Source organism: Bombina bombina, chromosome 6, assembly GCF_027579735.1.
Source record: "Bombina bombina isolate aBomBom1 chromosome 6, aBomBom1.pri, whole genome shotgun sequence".
Lineage (NCBI taxonomy): Eukaryota > Metazoa > Chordata > Amphibia > Anura > Bombinatoridae > Bombina > Bombina bombina.
Genome location: NC_069504.1, coordinates 1,127,641,552 through 1,127,662,365, shown reverse-complemented (window position 1 = coordinate 1,127,662,365; position 20,814 = coordinate 1,127,641,552).

The following is a 20,814-nucleotide window of genomic DNA, read 5'->3' as shown; positions in this document are numbered from 1 at the left end:
TGCATGTATAAGTGTATGCTATGTAGTGTGTGTGTATCTGCATGTATAAGTGTATGCTATGCAGTGTATGTGTATTTGCATGTGTAAGTGTATGCTATGTAGTGTGTGTGTATCTGCATGTGTAAGTGTATGCTGTATAGTGTGTGTGTATCTGCATGTATAAGTGTATGCTATGTAGTGTGTGTGTATCTGCATGTGTAAGTGTATGCTATGTAGTGTGTGTGTATCTGCATGTGTAAGTGTATGCTATGTAGTGTGTGTGTGTGTGCATGTATAAGTGTATGCTATGTAGTGTGTGTGTATCTGCATGTATAAGTGTATGCTATGTAGTGTGTGTGTGTGTATCTGAATGTGTAAGTGTATGCTATGTAGTGTGTGTGTATCTGCATGTGTAAGTGTATGCTATGTAGTGTGTGTGTATCTGCATGTGTAAGTGTATGCTATGTAGTGTGTGTGTGTGCATGTATAAGTGTATGCTATGTAGTGTGTGTGTATCTGCATGTATAAGTGTATGCTATGTAGTGTGTGTGTGTATCTGCATGTGTAAGTGTATGCTATGTAGTGTGTGTGTATTTGCATGTGTAAGTGTATGCTATGTAGTGTGTGTGTATTTGCATGTGTAAGTGTATGCTATGTAGTGTGTGTGTATTTGCATGTGTTATGTTCTGTGTGTAGTCAGGATTAGAACATTCAGTTGTGTGCTGTTACCTTGTGTCTTGCACATATCATGAAGACTCTGCAGCAGGAACTTTAGATAACTTTTATTCAGCTACAGCCACATGGCTTATTCTCTAGCAGGTTCCATCAGTAAAACTAACATGGCTTCTGATGATGTCACAGAGACCCAGACACACCCAGGGGGTGTGGTGAGCTGAGCTCAAAGCTGCAGTAATCTTAACATCCCCTTTTTTCTCCAAAAAAAAAAATATATAAAAAATAAATTAAAAAAAAAAAGAACAGACAGTGGATAATATTGTAACATACAACAAGTAACTAAACCATACACTTGAACTTAGAACAGTTTATCTCTATAGTCTATGTGCACAAGACCTAGGTCGCAGGCTAGAATTTAGTCACAGTTATGTTTTCTGCGATAAGTCCACCTTCGGATTAGGTCATTCCTTGCTGAATAATCTCTCACTGAATCCTCACATTGCCATCTAGAAGGTGGCCTTCTGTTTCTAGAGGGCCGTAGAGTATTTGGTTCAGGAGAAATTGTCTGTGGAGGAGTACCCAATGGTTGTTGATCACCTGTGATATTTTGTTGTTGGACAGAATCATTCTGAGGTTGATCTGTTTCAGTTGTGTTCATTGCATTTTCATCCTCAGAAGACTCAGGTGGGCACCACACTCCATGCCAGATATCCTCACCATCTGAATCATTTGATATTTGTGTAGCTGGTTGAGATCTATGTCTCATTTGTTCTACATGGCGGGAAACTGTACCACCAGCTTGTAGTTGAACTTTAAACATTCTGTTGCCCATGCCTTGTATTATGACAGCTGGAATCCATTTATTTGGGCCACGGTAGTTTCTAACCCATACTCTGTCATGAAGAACAAATTCTGAAACGCTAGAAGTGTTCAACTCTTGTGTGGGATGTTCTGGTCTAACTTTATCCAGTGGAGTTCTCAGGCGTCTTCCAAACATTAACATTGCAGGTGATAGCCCAGTAGTGGCATGGGGTGTGTTTCGATAGTTAAACAAAAAATTAGAAAGGGAGTTTGGATTAAATTTTGATTTCTGAGAGACAGCTAAGTGGCGTTTTAAAGTTTGTACAAATCTTTCAGCCTGTCCATTAGAGGCTGGAAAATATGGAGCTGTCTTACAGTGTTTGATGTTATTTGTATCTAGAAAGGTTTCAAATTCATGTGATATGAACTGTGGACCATTGTCTGAGACTAAAGTTTGTGGCAGTCCAAATCTTGCAAACATACTGGAAAGAACGACAATGGTTTGTTGTGTTGTAGTACTTGACATTTGAACTACTTCTGGCCACTTGGAATGAGCATCCACAGCCACCAAATACATTCGTCCATCCACTGGCCCTGCAAAATCAACATGGATTCTTGTCCAAGGTTCATTTGGCCATGGCCAAGTTTTTGAGGTGTCCCTGCTGGGATTCCGCTGTGTCTGTGCACATGCATTGCAAGCAGCTACATAAGAAGCAATATCTGTATCCAATTTAGGCCACCAAAAATATTCTCGTGCTCTTTGCTTCATTTTTACTACACCATGGTGTGAGCTGTGTAGTAACTTTAATGCTAATGTTTGCAGTAAGGTCGGAATTATCACTCGTGACCCCCATAACAGACAGCCTGAGTCATGCACAATTTCCTTCTTCCTTGTAAAATATGGCTGAAGGTCAAAGCGAACCACTTTAGGCCACCCATGTTGAACAAAAGACTTGATTTCCTGTAAGGTAGAATCAGAGCATGTATAAGTAGCAATCACTTTGGAATTTAGATTTACAGGCTGTGGAGGGGTTTCTATGATTTTAGAAGATGTTGTCATGTGATGTACCATTGGTAATCTAGAAAACATATCCACATTCGTATGATCACTGTGGCATCGATATTTAATGGAGTAGTTGTAAGCCGCCAGCTGAAGTGCATAGCGCTGAAGTCGTGCAGCTGTTGTGTTGGAAATACCCTTCTGAGGGTGCAGAATGGACAAAAGTGGTTTATGATCCGTGATCAGAGTAAAAGGTCTGCCATATATATAAATGTGGAATTTCTTCACAGCCCAAATTATTGCTAAAGCTTCCCGATCAATCTGGGCATAATTTCTCTCCGACGGAGTTAAAGATCTGGACGCAAAAGACACAGGACGTTCAGACCCATCGGGCATAATGTGTGAAAGTACTGCGCCTAAACCATATGGTGAAGCATCACAGGCTAGTACCAAAGGCTTCTTAAGGTCATAGTGGACAAGGAGTCTTGATTCCAGAAGAAGCTGCTTAGAGCGTTCAAATGCTCGTGTACATAACTCAGTCCAGGCCCACTGGTTTTTACTATCTAAAAGACGGTGTAGTGGATATAGTAAATGAGCCAAATTTGGTAAAAATCTGTGATAGTAATTGAGCAACCCCAAATAAGAACGTAGCTGAGATACATTAACAGGGGTGGGAGCATGAACCAGCGCTTTCACTTTCTTTCATGTAATTAACAAGAGTCCATGAGCTAGTGACGTATGGGATATACATTCCTACCAGGAGGGGCAAAGTTTCCCAAACCTTAAAATGCCTATAAATACACCCCTCACCACACCCACAAATCAGTTTTACAAACTTTGCCTCCAAGGGAGGTGGTGAAGTAAGTTTGTGCTAGATTCTACGTTGATATGCGCTCCGCAGCAAGTTGGAGCCCGGTTTTCCTCTCAGCGTGCAGTGAATGTCAGAGGGATGTGAAGAGAGTATTGCCTATTGAATGCAGTGATCTCCTTCTACGGGGTCTATTTCATAAGGTTCTCTGTTATCGGTCGTAGAGATTCATCTCTTACCTCCCTTTTCAGATCGACGATATACTCTTATATTTACCATTACCTCTACTGATTCTCGTTTCAGTACTGGTTTGGCTTTCTACAAACATGTAGATGAGTGTCCTGGGGTAAGTAAGTCTTATTTTCTGTGACACTCTAAGCTATGGTTGGGCACTTTATTTATAAAGTTCTAAATATATGTATTCAAACATTTATTTGCCTTGACTCAGAATGTTCAACTTTCCTTATTTTCAGACAGTCAGTTTCATATTTGGGATTATGCATTGAATTATCATATTTTTCTTACCTCAAAAATTTGACTTTTTTCCCTGTGGGCTGTTAGGCTCGCGGGGGCTGAAAATGCTTCATTTTATTGCGTCATTCTTGGCGCGGACTTTTTTGGCGCAAAAATTCTTTTCCGTTTCCGGCGTCATACGTGTCGCCGGAAGTTACGTCATTTTTTGACGTTATTTTGCGCCAAAGATGTCGGCGTTCCGGATGTGGCGTCATTTTTGGCGCCAAAAGCATTTAGGCGCCAAATAATGTGGGCGTCTTATTTGGCGCTAAAAAATATGGGCGTCGCTTTTGTCTCCACATTATTTCAGTCTCATTTTTCATTTGCTTCTGGTTGCTAGAAGCTTGATATTTGGCATTCTTTCCCATTCCTGAAACTGTCTTATAAGGAATTTGATCTATTTTGCTTTATATGTTGTTTTTTCTCTTACATATTGCAAGATGTCTCACGTTGCATCTGAGCCAGAAGATACTACAGGAAAATCACTGCCTGCTGGATCTACCAAAGCTAAGTGTATCTGCTGTAAATTTTTGGTAGCTATTCCTCCAGCTGTTGTTTGTAATAATTGTCATGACAAACTTGTTAAAGCAGATAATATTTCCTTTAGTAATGTACCATTGCCTGTTGCAGTTCCTTCAACATCTAAGGTGCAGAATGTTCCTGATAACATAAGAGATTTTGTTTCTGAATCCATAAAGAAGGCTTTGTCTGTTATTTCTCCTTCTAGTAAACGTAAAAAGTCTTTTAAATCTTCTCTCTCTACAGATGAATTTTTAAATGAACACCATCATTCTGATTCTTTGGACTCTTCTGGTTCAGAGGATTCTATCTCAGAGATTGATGCTGATAAATCTTCATATTTATTTAAGATGGAATTTATTCGCTCTTTACTTAAAGAAGTACTAATTGCTTTAGAAATAGAGGATTCTAGTCCTCTTGATACTAATTCTATACGTTTGGATAAGGTTTTTAAAGCTCCTGCGGTTATTCCAGAAGTTTTTCCTGTTCCTAATGCTATTTCTGCAGTGATTTCCAAAGAATGGGATAAATTGGGTAATTCATTTACTCCTTCTAAACGTTTTAAGCAATTATATCCTGTTCCGCCTGACAGGTTAGAATTTTGGGACAAAATCCCTAAAGTTGATGGGGCTATTTCTACCCTTGCTAAACGTACTACCATTCCTACGTCAGATGGTACCTCGTTTAAGGATCCTTTAGATAGGAAAATTGAATCCTTTCTAAGAAAAGCTTATCTGTGTTCAGGTAATCTTCTTAGACCTGCTATATCATTGGCTGATGTTGCTGCAGCTTCAACTTTTTGGTTGGAAACCCTAGCGTAACAAGTAGCAAATCGTGATTCTCATGATATTATTATTCTTCTTCAGCATGCTAATAATTTTATCTGTGATGCCATTTTTGATATTATTAGAGTTGATGTTAGGTTTATGTCTCTAGCTATCTTAGCCAGAAGAGCTTTATGGCTTAAAACTTGGAATGCTGATATGGCTTCTAAATCAACTCTACTTTCCATTTCTTTCCAGGGAAACAAATTATTTGGTTCTCAGTTGGATTCTATTATTTGAACTGTTACTGGTGGGAAAGGAACTTTTTTACCACAGGATAAAAAATCTAAAGGTAAAAACAGGGCTAACAATCGTTTTCGTTCCTTTCGTTTCAACAAAGAACAAAAGCCTGATCCTTCGTCCTCAGGAGCAGTTTCAGTTTGGAAACCATCTCCAGTCTGGAATAAATCCAAGCCTGCTAGAAAGGCAAAGCCTGCTTCTAAGTTCACATGAAGGTACGGCCCTCATTCCAGTTCAGCTGGTAGGGGGCAGGTTACGTTTTTTCAAAGAAATTTGGATCAATTCTGTTCACAATCTTTGGATTCAGAGCATTGTTTCAGAAGGGTACAGAATTGGTTTCAAGATGAGACCTCCTGCAAAGAGATTTTTTCTTTCCCGTGTCCCAGTAAATCCAGTGAAAGCTCAAGCATTTCTGAATTGTGTTTCAGATCTAGAGTTGGCTGGAGTAATTATGCCAGTTCCAGTTCCGGAACAGGGGATGGGGTTTTATTCAAATCTCTTCATTGTACCAAAGAAGGAGAATTCCTTCAGACCAGTTCTGGATCTAAAATTATTGAATCGTTATGTAAGGATACCAACGTTCAAGATGGTAACTGTAAGGACTATATTGCCTTTTGTTCAGCAAGGGAATTATATGTCCACAATAGATTTACAGGATGCATATCTGCATATTCCGATTCATCCAGATCATTTTCAGTTCCTGAGATTCTCTTTTCTAGACAAGCATTACCAATTTGTGGCTCTACCGTTTGGCCTTGCTACAGCTCCAAGAATTTTCACAAAGATTCTCGGTGCCCTTCTGTCTGTAATCAGAGAACAGGGTATTGTGGTATTTCCTTATTTGGACGATATCTTGGTACTTGCTCAGTCTTTACATTTAGCAGAGTCTCATACGAATCAACTTGTGTTGTTTCTTCAAGATCATGGTTGGAGGATCAATTTACCAAAAAGTTCTTTGATTCCTCAAACAAGGGTAACCTTTCTGGGTTTCCAGATAGATTCGGTGTCCATGACTCTGTCTTTAACAGACAAGAGACGTCTAAAATTGATTACAGCTTGTCGAAACCTTCAGTCACAATCATTCCCTTCGGTAGCCTTATGCATGGAAATTCTAGGTCTTATGACTGCTGCATCGGACGCGATCCCCTTTGCTCGTTTTCACATGCGACCTCTTCAGCTCTGTATGCTGAACCAATGGTGCAGGGATTACACGAAGATATCTCAATTAATATCTTTAAAACCGATTGTTCGACACTCTCTAACGTGGTGGACAAATCACCATCGTTTAATTCAGGGGGCTTCTTTTGTTCTTCCGACCTGGACTGTAATTTCAACAGATGCAAGTCTCACAGGTTGGGGAGCTGTGTGGGGATCTCTGACGGCACAGGGAGTTTGGGAATCTCAGGAGGTGAGATTACCGATCAATATTTTGGAACTCCGTGCAATTTTCAGAGCTCTTCAGTTTTGGCCTCTTCTGAAGAGAGAATCGTTCATTTGTTTTCAGACAGACAATGTCACAACTGTGGCATACATCAATCATCAAGGAGGGACTCACAGTCCTCTGGCTATGAAAGAAGTATCTCGAATTTTGGTTTGGGCGGAATCCAGCTCCTGTCTAATCTCTGCGGTTCATATCCCAGGTGTAGACAATTGGGAAGCGGATTATCTCAGTCGCCAAACGTTGCATCCGGGCGAATGGTCTCTTCACCCAGAGGTATTTCTTCAGATTGTTCAAATGTGGGGGCTTCCAGAGATAGATCTGATGGCCTCTCATCTAAACAAGAAACTTCCCAGGTATCTGTCCAGATCCCGGGATCCTCAGGCGGAGGCAGTGGATGCATTATCACTTCCTTGGAAGTATCATCCTGCCTATATCTTTCCGCCTCTAGTTCTTCTTCCAAGAGTAATCTCCAAGATTCTGAGGGAATGCTCGTTTGTTCTGCTAATAGCTCCGGCATGGCCTCACAGGTTTTGGTATGCGGATCTTGTCCGGATGGCATCTTGCCAACCATGGACTCTTCCGTTAAGACCAGACCTTCTGTCGCAAGGTCCTTTTTTCCATCCGGATCTGAAATCCTTAAATTTAAAGGTATGGAGATTGAACGCTTGATTCTTAGTCAAAGAGGTTTCTCTGACTCTGTGATTGATACTATGTTACAGGCTCGTAAATCTGTATCTAGAGAGATATATTATAGAGTCTGGAAGACTTATATTTCTTGGTGTCTTACTCATCATTTTTCTTGGTATTCTTTTAGAATTCCGAGAATATTACAATTTCTTCAGGATGGTTTAGATAAGGGTTTGTCCGCAAGTTCCTTGAAAGGACAAATCTCTGCTCTTTCTGTTCTTTTTCACAGAAAGATTGCTATTCTTCCTGATATTCATTGTTTTGTACAAGCTTTGGTTCGTATAAAACCTGTCATTAAGTCAATTTCTCCTCCATGGAGTTTGAATTTGGTTCTGGGAGCTCTTCAAGCTCCTCCGTTTGAACCTATGCATTCATTGGACATTAAATTGCTTTCTTGGAAAGTTTTGTTCCTTTTGGCCATCTCTTCTGCCAGAAGAGTTTCTGAATTATCTGCTCTTTCTTGTGAGTCTCCTTTTCTGATTTTTCATCAGGATAAGGCGGTGTTGCGAACTTCTTTTGAATTTTTACCTAAGGTTGTGAATTCCAACAACATTAGTAGAGAAATCGTGGTTCCTTCATTATGTCCTAATCCTAAGAATTCTAAGGAGAAATCGTTACATTCTTTGGATGTTGTTAGAGCTTTGAAATATTATGTTGAAGCTACTAAATCTTTCCGAAAGACTTCTAGTCTATTTGTCATCTTTTCTGGTTCTAGAAAAGGCCAGAAAGCTTCTGCCATTTCTTTGGCATCCTGGTTGAAATCTTTAATTCATCTTGCCTATGTTAAATTGGGTAAGACTCCGCCTCAGAGGATTACAGCTCATTCTACTAGGTCAGTTTCTACTTCCTGGGCGTTTAGGAATGAAGCTTCAGTTGATCAGATTTGCAAAGCAGCGACTTGGTCCTCTTTGCATACTTTTACTAAATTCTACCATTTTGATGTATTCTCTTCTTCTGAAGCAGTTTTTGGTAGAAAGGTACTTCAGGCAGTGGTTTCGGTTTGAATCTTCTGCTTATGTTTTTCATTAAACTTTATTTTGGGTGTGGATTATTTTCAGCAGGAATTGGCTGTCTTTATTTTATCCCTCCCTCTCTAGTGACTCTTGTGTGGAAAGATCCACATCTTGGGTATTCATTATCCCATACGTCACTAGCTCATGGACTCTTGTTAATTACATGAAAGAAAACATAATTTATGTAAGAACTTACCTGATAAATTCATTTCTTTCATATTAACAAGAGTCCATGAGGCCCACCCTTTTTTGTGGTGGTTATGATTTTTTTGTATAAAGCACAATTATTCCAATTCCTTATTTTATATGCTTCGCACTTTTTTCTTTTCACCCCACTTCTTGGCTATTCGTTAAACTGATTTGTGGGTGTGGTGAGGGGTGTATTTATAGGCATTTTAAGGTTTGGGAAACTTTGCCCCTCCTGGTAGGAATGTATATCCCATACGTCACTAGCTCATGGACTCTTGTTAATATGAAAGAAATGAATTTATCAGGTAAGTTCTTACATAAATTATGTTTTTTCAGCAGTTGTGTGTAGACCAGTCTTGTCCACTACATGTGCACAATATTCTAAACTCTTGCAGAAGAACTCACACTTTTCCATGTTAACTTTCAGTCCGAATTCCTGTAGGCGTTGTAAAACAGCTTCAACATTGGCTTTATGAGCAGCATCATTTTCACCAGTGATAAGCATGTCATCTAACATACAGTGGGTATGTGGAATACCTGCCAAGATCTCATACATTATCCGTTGCCACACTGCAGGTGCTGGGGCAATGCCAAACACCATCCGCGTATACTGAAAAAGTCCTTTGTGAGTGTTGATAGTTAACAGGTGTCTGGAGTCTGGATGCACCTCTAATTGTAAGTATGCTTGATGCAAGTCAATTTTTGTAAATTTTTCGCCCCCTGCCAGAGAACTAAACAATTCTTCAATCCGTGGTAAAGGATACTGGTCCACAAGTAATTGAGGGTTAAGGCCCACTCTGAAATCTCCACAGATGCGAATGTCCCCATTCTTTTTTCTGACAGGAACTATTGGGGAAGCCCATTCACTGCTAGACACTGGAACAATAATCCCCTGATTTCGTAGTCTTTCTAGTTCTGCTTCAATTTTAGGTTTAAGTGCAAATGGTACAACTCTTGGTTTACAAAATTTTGGAATAGCATTTTCTTTTAGGTGAAGCTGAATCTGCTTGTCTTTCACTAAACCTAGGTTCCCATCAAATACAGTCTTATATTTGTGCTTTAGTGAATTAATCCAAGAAGAATTTGAATTCCCACTTTGGTCCAGGAGTTTGTTAAGTGGTAACTGTTGTGGTAACTTTGGCATGCCTAATGCTTGGATCCAGGATCTACCAAACAAAGGTGGTCCTCCTTTAGGTAAAATGTAGAGGCGTACCTTTTTAGTTATACCATTAAATGTCACTGTAGGTGATACACACCCAATAGGCTTTATTATTTCATTTGAATATGTTTGCATGGTGACAGCTGTTGGAACAATAGGTTGCCTTAGTCCCAGGCGGTTCCAATCAGCAGCTGTGATAACAGAGACTGCTGCTCCTGTATCAACTTCCATAATGAGAGGTTTACCATCTATATTCACCTTTGCTTGCAGTTCTGGAATTTTATTCTCAAGGCTGTAGATCTGTAATGTGTATAATGGTTTGTCTTCCTCTGAATCAGTGTGTGGTGTATCTACTTGCACATGAAAAGCTGCACGTGACTTGCTGCCTTTCTTACTTTTATCTCTGTCTAAGGAACGTCTGCACACTCTCTTTGTATGACCAATCTTCCCACACCCATAGCAGGTGCTGTTCCTAAACCTGCAGGCATTTGCTGTGTGATTTGTGTCACCACATCTGTAACAAGCTGTCTGTGACCCTTGTCTAGCTGGATACTGTTTATTTAGGTGCACACTTGTATGAAAAACATCTATTTCCTTATCACAAACTGCTTGTGCTGGGGCCTGGAGCATTTGTGTATCTTTAGCAGCAAGTTCCATGACTGTAGCTATCTCTATAGCACGCTTTAGTGTTAAATCATCCTCTGCTAATAGTCTCTTTTGTACTGTACAGTCCATGAGTCCAATAACAAACATATCACATAAAGCAGTGTTTAAATAATCCCCAAATCTGCAGCTACTTGCTAGTTTCTTTAAACTGATCACATAAGTTTTAATGTCCTCATGCTGCAATTGCTTGCATGTGTAAAACTTAAAGCGTTCTGATATCTCCAGAGGCTTAGGTAGGTAGTGGTCAGATAACAGGCAGATCAGGTCAGACAGAGGTTTAGCATTAGGTTTATCTGGTGAGAGAATGTCCCTTAATGTAGTGTAAGCTGCTGAGCCTATAGTTGTCAGAAACACAGCCACTTGCTTATCAGCTCCTATGTTATTTGCTGTACAATATAGCTCAAACTGTTCAACCCATGTGTCCCATCTGTCTGTGCCTGCTGCAAACACAGGTAAGGTGCCAATAAGTGCCATTATAGGGTCAGACCACAGATCCTCGTTGCCAGCTGTTATGTTCTGTGTGTAGTCAGGATTAGAACATTCAGTTGTGTGCTGTTACCTTGTGTCTTGCACATATCATGAAGACTCTGCAGCAGGAACTTTAGATAACTTTTATTCAGCTACAGCCACATGGCTTATTCTCTAGCAGGTTCCATCAGTAAAACTAACATGGCTTCTGATGATGTCACAGAGACCCAGACACACCCAGGGGGTGTGGTGAGCTGAGCTTAAAGCTGCAGTAATCTTAACAGCATGTGTAAGTGTATGCTATGTAGTGTATGTGTATCTGCATGTTTAAGTGTATGCTATGTAGTGTGTGTGTATCTGCATGTATAAGTGTATGCTATGTAGTGTGTGTGTATCTGCATGTGTAAGTGTATGCTATGTAGTGTGTGTGTATCTGCATGTATAAGTGTATGCTATGTAGTGTGTGTGTATTTGCATGTGTAAGTGTATGTTATGTAGTGTGTGTGTATTTGCATGTGTAAGTGTATGCTATGTAGTGTGTGTGTGTGTGTGTGTGTGTGTATCTGCATGTATAAGTGTATGCTATGTAGTGTGTGTGTGTGTATCTGCATGTATAAGTGTATGCTATGTAGTGTGTGTGTATCTGCATGTGTAAGTGTATGCTATGTAGTGTGTGTGTATCTGCATGTGTAAGTGTATGCTATGTAGTGTGTGTGTATCTGCATGTGTAAGTGTATGCTATGTAGTGTGTGTGTATCTGCATGTGTAAGTGTATGCTATGTAGTGTGTGTGTATCTGCATGTGTAAGTGTATGCTATGTAGTGTGTGTGTGTGTATCTGCATGTGTAAGTGTATGCTATGTAGTGTGTGTGTATCTGCATGTATAAGTTTATGCTATGTAGTGTGTATCTGCCTGTATAAGTGTATGCTATGCAGTGTGTGTATCTGCATGTGTAAGTGTATGCTATGTAGTGTGTGTGTATCTGCATGTGTAAGTGTATGCTATGTAGTGTGTGTGTATCTGCATGTGTAAGTGTATGCTATGTAGTGTGTGTGTATCTGCATGTATAAGTGTATGCTATGTAGTGTGTGTGTATCTGCATGTATAAGTGTATGCTATGTAGTGTGTGTGTATCTGCATGTATAAGTGTATGCTATGTAGTGTGTGTGTATCTGCATGTATAAGTGTATGCTATGTAGTGTGTGTGTATCTGCATGTATAAGTGTATGCTATGTAGTGTGTGTGTATCTGCATGTGTAAGTGTATGCTATCTAGTGTGCGTGTATCTGCATGTATAAGTGTATGCTATGTAGTGTGTGTGTATCTGCATGTGTAAGTGTATGCTATGTAGTGTGTGTGTATCTGCATGTATAAGTGTATGATATGTAGTGTGTGTGTATCTGCATGTGTAAGTGTATGCTATGTAGTGTGTGTGTATCTGCATGTATAAGTGTATGCTATGTAGTGTGTGTGTATCTGCATGTGTAAGTGTATGCTATGTAGTGTGTGTGTATCTGCATGTATAAGTGTATGCTATGTAGTGTGTGTGTATCTGCATGTATAAGTGTATGCTATGTAGTGTATGTGTATCTGCATGTATAAGTGTATGCTATGTAGTGTGTGTGTATCTGCATGTGTAAGTGTATGCTATGTAGTGTGTGTGTATCTGCATGTGTAAGTGTATGCTATGTAGTGTGTGTGTATCTGCATGTGTAAGTGTATGCTATGTAGTTTGTGTGTATTTGCATGTGTAAGTGTATGCTATGTAGTGTGTGTGTATTTGCATGTGTAAGTGTATGCTATGTAGTGTGTGTGTATTTGCATGTGTAAGTGTATGCTATGTAGTGTGTGTGTGTGTATCTGCATGTATAAGTGTATGCTGTATAGTGTGTGTGTATCTGCATGTATAAGTGTATGCTATGTAGTGTGTGTGTATCTGCATGTTTAAGTGTATGCTATGTAGTGTGTGTGTATCTGCATGTGTAAGTGTATGCTATGTAGTGTGTGTGTGTGCATGTATAAGTGTATGCTATGTAGTGTGTGTGTATCTGCATGTATAAGTGTATGCTATGTAGTGTGTGTGTGTATCTGCATGTGTAAGTGTATGCTATGTAGTGTGTGTGTATTTGCATGTGTAAGTGTATGCTATGTAGTGTGTGTGTATTTGCATGTGTAAGTGTATGCTATGTAGTGTGTGTGTATTTGCATGTGTAAGTGTATGCTATGTAGTGTGTGTGTATCTGCATGTATAAGTGTATGCTATGTAGTGTATGTGTATCTGCATGTTTAAGTGTATGCTATGTATTGTGCGTGTATCTGCATGTATAAGTGTATGCTATGTAGTGTGCGTGTATCTGCATGTATAAGTGTATGCTATGTAGTGTGTGTGTGTATCTGCATGCGTAAGTGTATGCTATGTAGCGTGTGTGTATTTGCATGTGTAAGTGTATGCTATGTAGTGTGTGTGTATTTGCATGTGTAAGTGTATGCTATGTAGTGTGTGTGTATCTGCATGTATAAGTGTATGCTATGTAGTGTGTGTGTATCTGCATGTATAAGTGTATGCTATGTAGTGTATGTGTATCTGCATGTTTAAGTGTATGCTATGTAGTGTGCGTGTATCTGCATGTATAAGTGTATGCTATGTAGTGTGTGTGTATCTGCATATGTAAGTGTATGCTATGTAGTGTGTGTGTATCTGCATGTATAAGTGTATGCTATGTAGTGTGTGTGTATCTGCATGTGTAAGTGTATGCTATGTAGTGTGTGTGTATCTGCATGTGTAAGTGTATGCTATGTAGTGTGTGTGTGTGCATGTATCAGTGTATGCTATGTAGTGTGTGTGTATCTGCATGTGTAAGTGTATGCTATGTAGTGTGTGTGTGTGCATGTATAAGTGTATGCTATGTAGTGTGTGTGTATCTGCATGTATAAGTGTATGCTATGTAGTGTGTGTGTGTATCTGCATGTGTAAGTGTATGCTATGTAGTGTGTGTATCTGCATGTGTAAGTGTATGCTATGTAGTGTGTGTGTATCTGCATGTGTAAGTGTATGCTATGTAGTGTGTGTGTATCTGCATGTGTAAGTGTATGCTATGTAGTGTGTGTGTATCTGCATGTGTAAGTGTATGCTATGTAGTGTGTGTGTGTGCATGTATAAGTGTATGCTATGTAGTGTGTGTGTATCTGCATGTATAAGTGTATGCTATGTAGTGTGTGTGTATCTGCATGTGTAAGTGTATGCTATATAGTGTGTGTGTATCTGCATGTGTAAGTGTATGCTATGTAGTGTGTGTGTGTGCATGTATAAGTGTATGCTATGTAGTGTGTGTGTATCTGCATGTGTAAGTGCATGCTATGTAGTGTGTGTGTGTGCATGTATAAGTGTATGCTATGTAGTGTGTGTGTATCTGCATGTATAAGTGTATGCTATGTAGTGTGTGTGTGTATCTGCATGTGTAAGTGTATGCTATGTAGTGTGTGTATCTGCATGTGTAAGTGTATGCTATGTAGTGTGTGTGTATCTGCATGTGTAAGTGTATGCTATGTAGTGTGTGTGTATCTGCATGTGTAAGTGTATGCTATGTAGTGTGTGTGTGTGCATGTATAAGTGTATGCTATGTAGTGTGTGTGTATCTGCATGTGTAAGTGTATGCTATGTAGTGTGTGTGTGTGCATGTATAAGTGTATGCTATGTAGTGTGTGTGTATCTGCATGTGTAAGTGTATGCTATGTAGTGTGTGTATCTGCATGTGTAAGTGTATGCTATGTAGTGTGTGTGTATTTGCATGTGTAAGTGTATGCTATGTAGTGTGTGTGTATTTGCATGTGTAAGTGTATGCTATGTAGTGTGTGTGTATTTGCATGTGTAAGTGTATGCTATGTAGTGTGTGTGTGCGTATCTACATGTATAAGTGTATGCTGTATAGTGTGTGTGTATCTGCATGTATAAGTGTATGCTATGTAGTGTCTGTGTATCTGCATGTATAAGTGTTTGCTATGTAGTGTGTGTGTATCTGCATGTATAAGTGTATGCTATGTAGTGTATGTGTATCTGCATGTTTAAGTGTATGCTATGTAGTGTGTGTATCTGCATGTGTAAGTGTATGCTATGTAGTGTGTGTGTATCTGCATGTGTAAGTGTATGCTATGTAGTGTGTGTGTATTTGCATGTGTAAGTGTATGCTATGTAGTGTGTGTGTATTTGCATGTGTAAGTGTATGCTATGTAGTGTGTGTGTGTGTATCTGCATGTATAAGTGTATGCTGTATAGTGTGTGTGTGTATCTGCATGTATAAGTGTATGCTATGTAGTGTGTGTGTATCTGCATGTATAAGTGTATGCTATGTAGTGTGTGTGTATCTGCATGTGTAAGTGTATGCTATGTAGTGTGTGTGTATCTGCATGTGTAAGTGTATGCTATGTAGTGTGTGTGTATCTGCATGTGTAAGTGTATACTATGTAGTGTGTGTGTATCTGCATGTGTAAGTGTATACTATGTAGTGTGTGTGTATCTGCATGTATAAGTGTATGCTGTATAGTGTGTGTGTATCTGCATGTATAAGTGTATGCTATGTAGTGTGTGTGTATCTGCATGTATAAGTGTATGCTATGTAGTGTGTGTGTATCTGCATGTATAAGTGTATGCTATGTAGTGTGTGTGTATCTGCATGTATAAGTGTATGCTATGTAGTGTGTGTGTATCTGCATGTGTAAGTGTATGCTATGTAGTGTGTGTGTATCTGCATGTGTAAGTGTATGCTATGTAGTGTGTGTGTATCTGCATGTGTAAGTGTATACTATGTAGTGTGTGTGTATCTGCATGTGTAAGTGTATACTATGTAGTGTGTGTGTATCTGCATGTATAAGTGTATGCTATGTAGTGTGTGTGTATCTGCATGTATAAGTGTATGCTATGTAGTGTGTGTGTAACCTGCATGTGTAAGTGTATGCTATGTAGTGTGTGTGTAACCTGCATGTATAAGTGTATGCTATGTAGTGTGTGTGTAACCTGCATGTATAAGTGTATGCTATGTAGTTTGTTACTGTGCATGTTTTCTGACTTTAAAGGCCAGAATCTAGAATATTAATGGGGAATGCAGAGAGCAGTTTTAAAGAATCTATTATTTAATGTCCAATTAAGATAAAAATATTTAGCACAGTCTCTGCAAAGGCTAATTAAATACAGAGCTCACATAGCTATACCAGTGTTTTGAGCTTGTGTTTTATTTGCTGCCTAAGAGTATTACAAGATAAGACTTTATTTAGAATTTTATTTATATTGCTTTGGTCTTATGATTTTTTTTAAGCCCACGTCCCTGCCCGCCACATTTAATTTTTTTGCTGGGGGGGGGGGGGGAAAGCATTCCCTCTTTTGAATTTTTGAATTTTGAAATGTTGGGAGGTATGCTTAACCCCTTAATGACCACAGCACTTTTCCATTTTCTGTCCGTTTGGGACCAAGGCTATTTTTACATTTTTGCGGTGTTTGTGTTTAGCTGTAATTTTCTTCTTACTCATTTACTGTACCCACACATATTATATACCGTTTTTCTCGCCATTAAATGGACTTTCTAAAGATACCATTATTTTCATCATATCTTATAATTTACTATAAAAAAAATTATAAAATATGAGGAAAAATTGAAAAAAATACACTTTTTCTAACTTTGACCCCCAAAATCTGTTACACATCTACAACCACCAAAAAACACCCATGCTAAATAGTTTCTAAATTTTGTCCTGAGTTTAGAAATACCCAATGTTTACATGTTCTTTGCTTTTTTTGCAAGTTATAGGGCCATAAATACAAATAGCACTTTGCTATTTCCAAACCATTTTTTTTTTTCAAAATTAGAGCTAGTTACATTAGAACACTAATATCTTTCAGGAATCTCTGAATATCCATTGACATGTACATATTTTTTTTTAGTAGACATCCCAAAGTATTGATCTAGGCCAATTTTGGTATATTTCATGCCACCATTTCACCGCCAAATGCGATCAAATAAAAAAAATTGTTCACTTTTTCACAAATTTTTTCACAAACTTTAGGATTCTCACTGAAATTATTTACAAACAGCTTGTGCAATTATGGCACAAATGGTTGTAAATTCTTCTCTGGGATCTCCTTTGTTCAGAAATAGCAGACTTATATGGCTTTGGTGTTGCTTTTTGGTAATTAGAATGCCACTAAATGTCACTGCGCACCACACGTGTATTATGCCCAGCAGTGAAGGGGTTAATTAGGGAGCATGTAGGGAGCTTTTTGGGGTAATTTTAGCTTTAGTGTAGTGTAGTAGACAACCCCAAGTATTGATCTAGGCCCATTTTGGTATATTTCATGCCACCATTTCACCGCCAAATGCGATCAAATTAAAAAAAAACGTTAAATTTTTCACAATTTTAGGTTTCTCACTGAAATCATTTACAAACAGCTTGTGCAATTATGGCACAAATGGTTGTAAATGCTTCTCTGGGATCCCCTTTGTTCAGAAATAGCAGACATATATGGCTTTGGCGTTGCTTTTTGGTATTTAGAAGGCCGCTAAATGCCGCTGCGCATCACACGTGTATTATGGCGAGCAGTGAAGGGGTTAATTAGGTAGCTTGTAGGGAGCTTGCAGGGTTAATATCACATTTAGTGTAGAGCTCAGCCTCCCACCTGAAACATCAGACCCCCTGATCCCTCCCAAACAGCTCTCTTCCCTCCCCCACCCCACAATTGTCCCCGCCATCTTAAGTACTGGCAGAAAGTCTGCCAGTACTAAAATAAAAGCTATATTTGTTGTTTTTTTGTGTTTTTAAAAAGCATATTTACATATGCTGCTGTGTACTATCCCCCCCTTAGCCCCCAACCTCACTGATCCCCCCCAAACAGCTCTATAACCCTCCCACTCTAACTTAATATGCGCCATCTTGGGTACTGGCAGCTGTCTGCCAGTACCCAGTTTAGAAGAAAATATGGGGGTTTTTTTATTTTTATTAAAATTTTATGTAGTGTAGCTTCCCCCCACACAAAACCAACCCCCCACCCCTCCACGATCTATTTTTGTGCTTTTGCACAAACAAGATTTGGCCATTTTTTCCTAGCAATATTTTCCGTAGTGTAGCGGTTCCCACCCGCTCCCGCCCCGTGCACGCGCCGACCCGCCAACCTCCATGCACGTGTGCGCCCCGCGCGCCCCCTAACGGCCCCGCCTCCAATCCCGCCCCCCTTGATGTCAGAGGAAACACCGATGGCCGCCCACCCGCCTCCCAAGTCGGCTCCCACCCACCAACGATACCGGCCATCGATGTCCGGTGCAGGGAGGGCCACAGAGTGGCTCTCTCAGCATCGGATGGCCATGTAAAGTTATTGCAGGATGCCTCCATATCGAGGCATCACTGCAATAACCGGAAAGCAGCTGGAAGCGAGCAGGATCGCTTCCAGCTGCTTTCCACACCGAGGACGTGCAGGGTACGTCCTCAGGCGTTAACTGCCTTTTTTTTGAGGACGTACCCTGCACGTCCTCGGTCATTAAGGGGTTAAATACACTTTTGAAACAACTATTGCTTTTTTAGAAGCATTTTGCCTAATACATGTATATTACAAAAATGTTTCTATTCTAAACTGAAGTGCATCCATGTTGATTTCAATTTCGGCTGGAATATACCTTTGGGCCCTCACATAAGCCATTTTTTGTGAGAAAGCCAAACATGTTATCCATTGGGGTTTTTCTAACATATCTAGCAGACTATATCATTATTTGATGTAAATATCAACATGCAACAAACAAAAAGGGTTATAAACAATATTGTGTGTGTTGGTTTCCCTAAACTCAGTAGTAAAAAAGAGTTATCCTCATATAAAAAGGGCCTATCAGTATATGGGCTTTATTTTAAAGAGGTGCGTCTGAGCTGTAAAACAAGGTGTCTTGGGGTCTCTAAGCATTTTATGAGCACCTGTTATAAGTGACTCATTAAAAAAAAGTGTATTTTTTATAACATTGTGCTTAAACTTTGCCTTTAAACAGTGGATCTTGGGGTTTTCTAGGGCCTAAGGATAGAGGCTTGAATAGTGAATACTTACACCCCCTCCAATGTAGCTGCCTTAAGCCCTGTATAGCTACCCTGCAGGTTTCAGGGGCTTGATGATGTCACAGGCCTGATTCCTCCAGCGATGCAGGACCACTAGACCACCAAAAATGTGATGGTAAGTGCAGGGGGCCGTGACCGTTGTGACAAGCTCTGATAGCTCCCCAGATGACAACACCTGGTCACTATCCAACCTAAATGCATTGTGCAAAAGGACAATCAAGTGTCTGCGTCATCCTCACTAATATAGACAGACAAAAAGAGGTTATGGTGAGGTTTCTGATATGTGGACCTGGGGATGGATGGATATCCAAGAGATTATCAGATACATGTCACCTACTTTATACCAGATAGATCTCAGATTCAATGCATGGTCTCTCCACCTACCTGTATGCTAAATATGTGTCCAAGCAAGGGAGATCAAATACTTGGCATCTTCATACTCATTATGACAGGTGCATATGTCCATATATACACATTAGGCCAGCTTTATGCACAACAAGTGAGATCTCACATCAAATGTCATGGCCTTGGCAGCTATGACTGAACCGGATTCCCCAGGACAGTCCCTGTTTTTCATGCCCCATCCCAGTGTCCCAAGAAACATTTTCAGGAAAGGCGAATCATGTCACAGTTTTGTCTTAAACCATTATTATAATGATAAGGAGTCCTGATTTTAAAACATAAGAATAAAATAAATAGCAAAGTTATGTATTTATTTTATCATTATTTTATAAAATCAGCAGCACTCTATCATTATTGGTCTAATCGGTTGATTGGTCTCAGACACTTTCCCGCCCGCACAAACCCACAAGTCTCAGTAGCCTGCAGTTCTGGCCTTGTTAAGGGCAGTGTAGCTGGAAGCAAGCATTAGACACACTTTTTGTTTATGCATTTAATAAAATGAAAGGAAGAAAACATTTGCAGAAGATAAACCCCCCGTTGTACACTGATATAAAGCTCTGTGTTTTTGCAGCTACAAATGTGATGGTCACAGGGACATCTGAATAGTAAAAACGTACAGAGTCTCAGTGCAATTAACCCCCTTAGTAAAGAAGCCTGACTGGTGGGAAGTATAAAGGAGACGTTGTTTCCTGTGAAATCCCTGCTCCGCGCATCTAGTGTCACCTAATCACTTCTCAGATCAATCATTACAATTAGTTACTTTTTTTTCCAGTTCTGCACATTTATTTTCATTTGATCTGGATTTTCTTTTCAACATGTAGTGACAAATGTGACACTGACACTGCAAAGCGGGATGACATATTACTGCAGGGTGTGTGTAAGATATCAAAGGTGTGTGACGAAACCAGTAAGCCTGGGGCATGTCACAAAAGTACCATTTCTCTGTAGGTATCAGGCTAACGCTGCACTGTCATAGAAAAGGGTACAGTTTGGGTCTGTTTATTAACACTTAGGGCACGATCACATATTTGGAGATGGGCGCAAAACCCAGCGTCGCCAAATTTTTGTCTAACCGAGCGAACACATACCAGGCACAGCAGACAAGTTAAGCACCTATATTTTACACGTCAGCCGCAGTTTTAACTCCCATAAACTAACATAGAGCTGGTGTCGCCAGTCAGTATCACATATGCAGCGCAAGGACTTACGTGCACAGAATGGAGATATTTTACTCCATTTTCTGCTCGCCACACATAGGCAGGCGCAGCAAGCCTTGCAACAGTTAAAAAGTACCGTAACTCCCTGGAAGCCTCAACAAATACCTAACGCATGCCCAATATCAACCCCTAA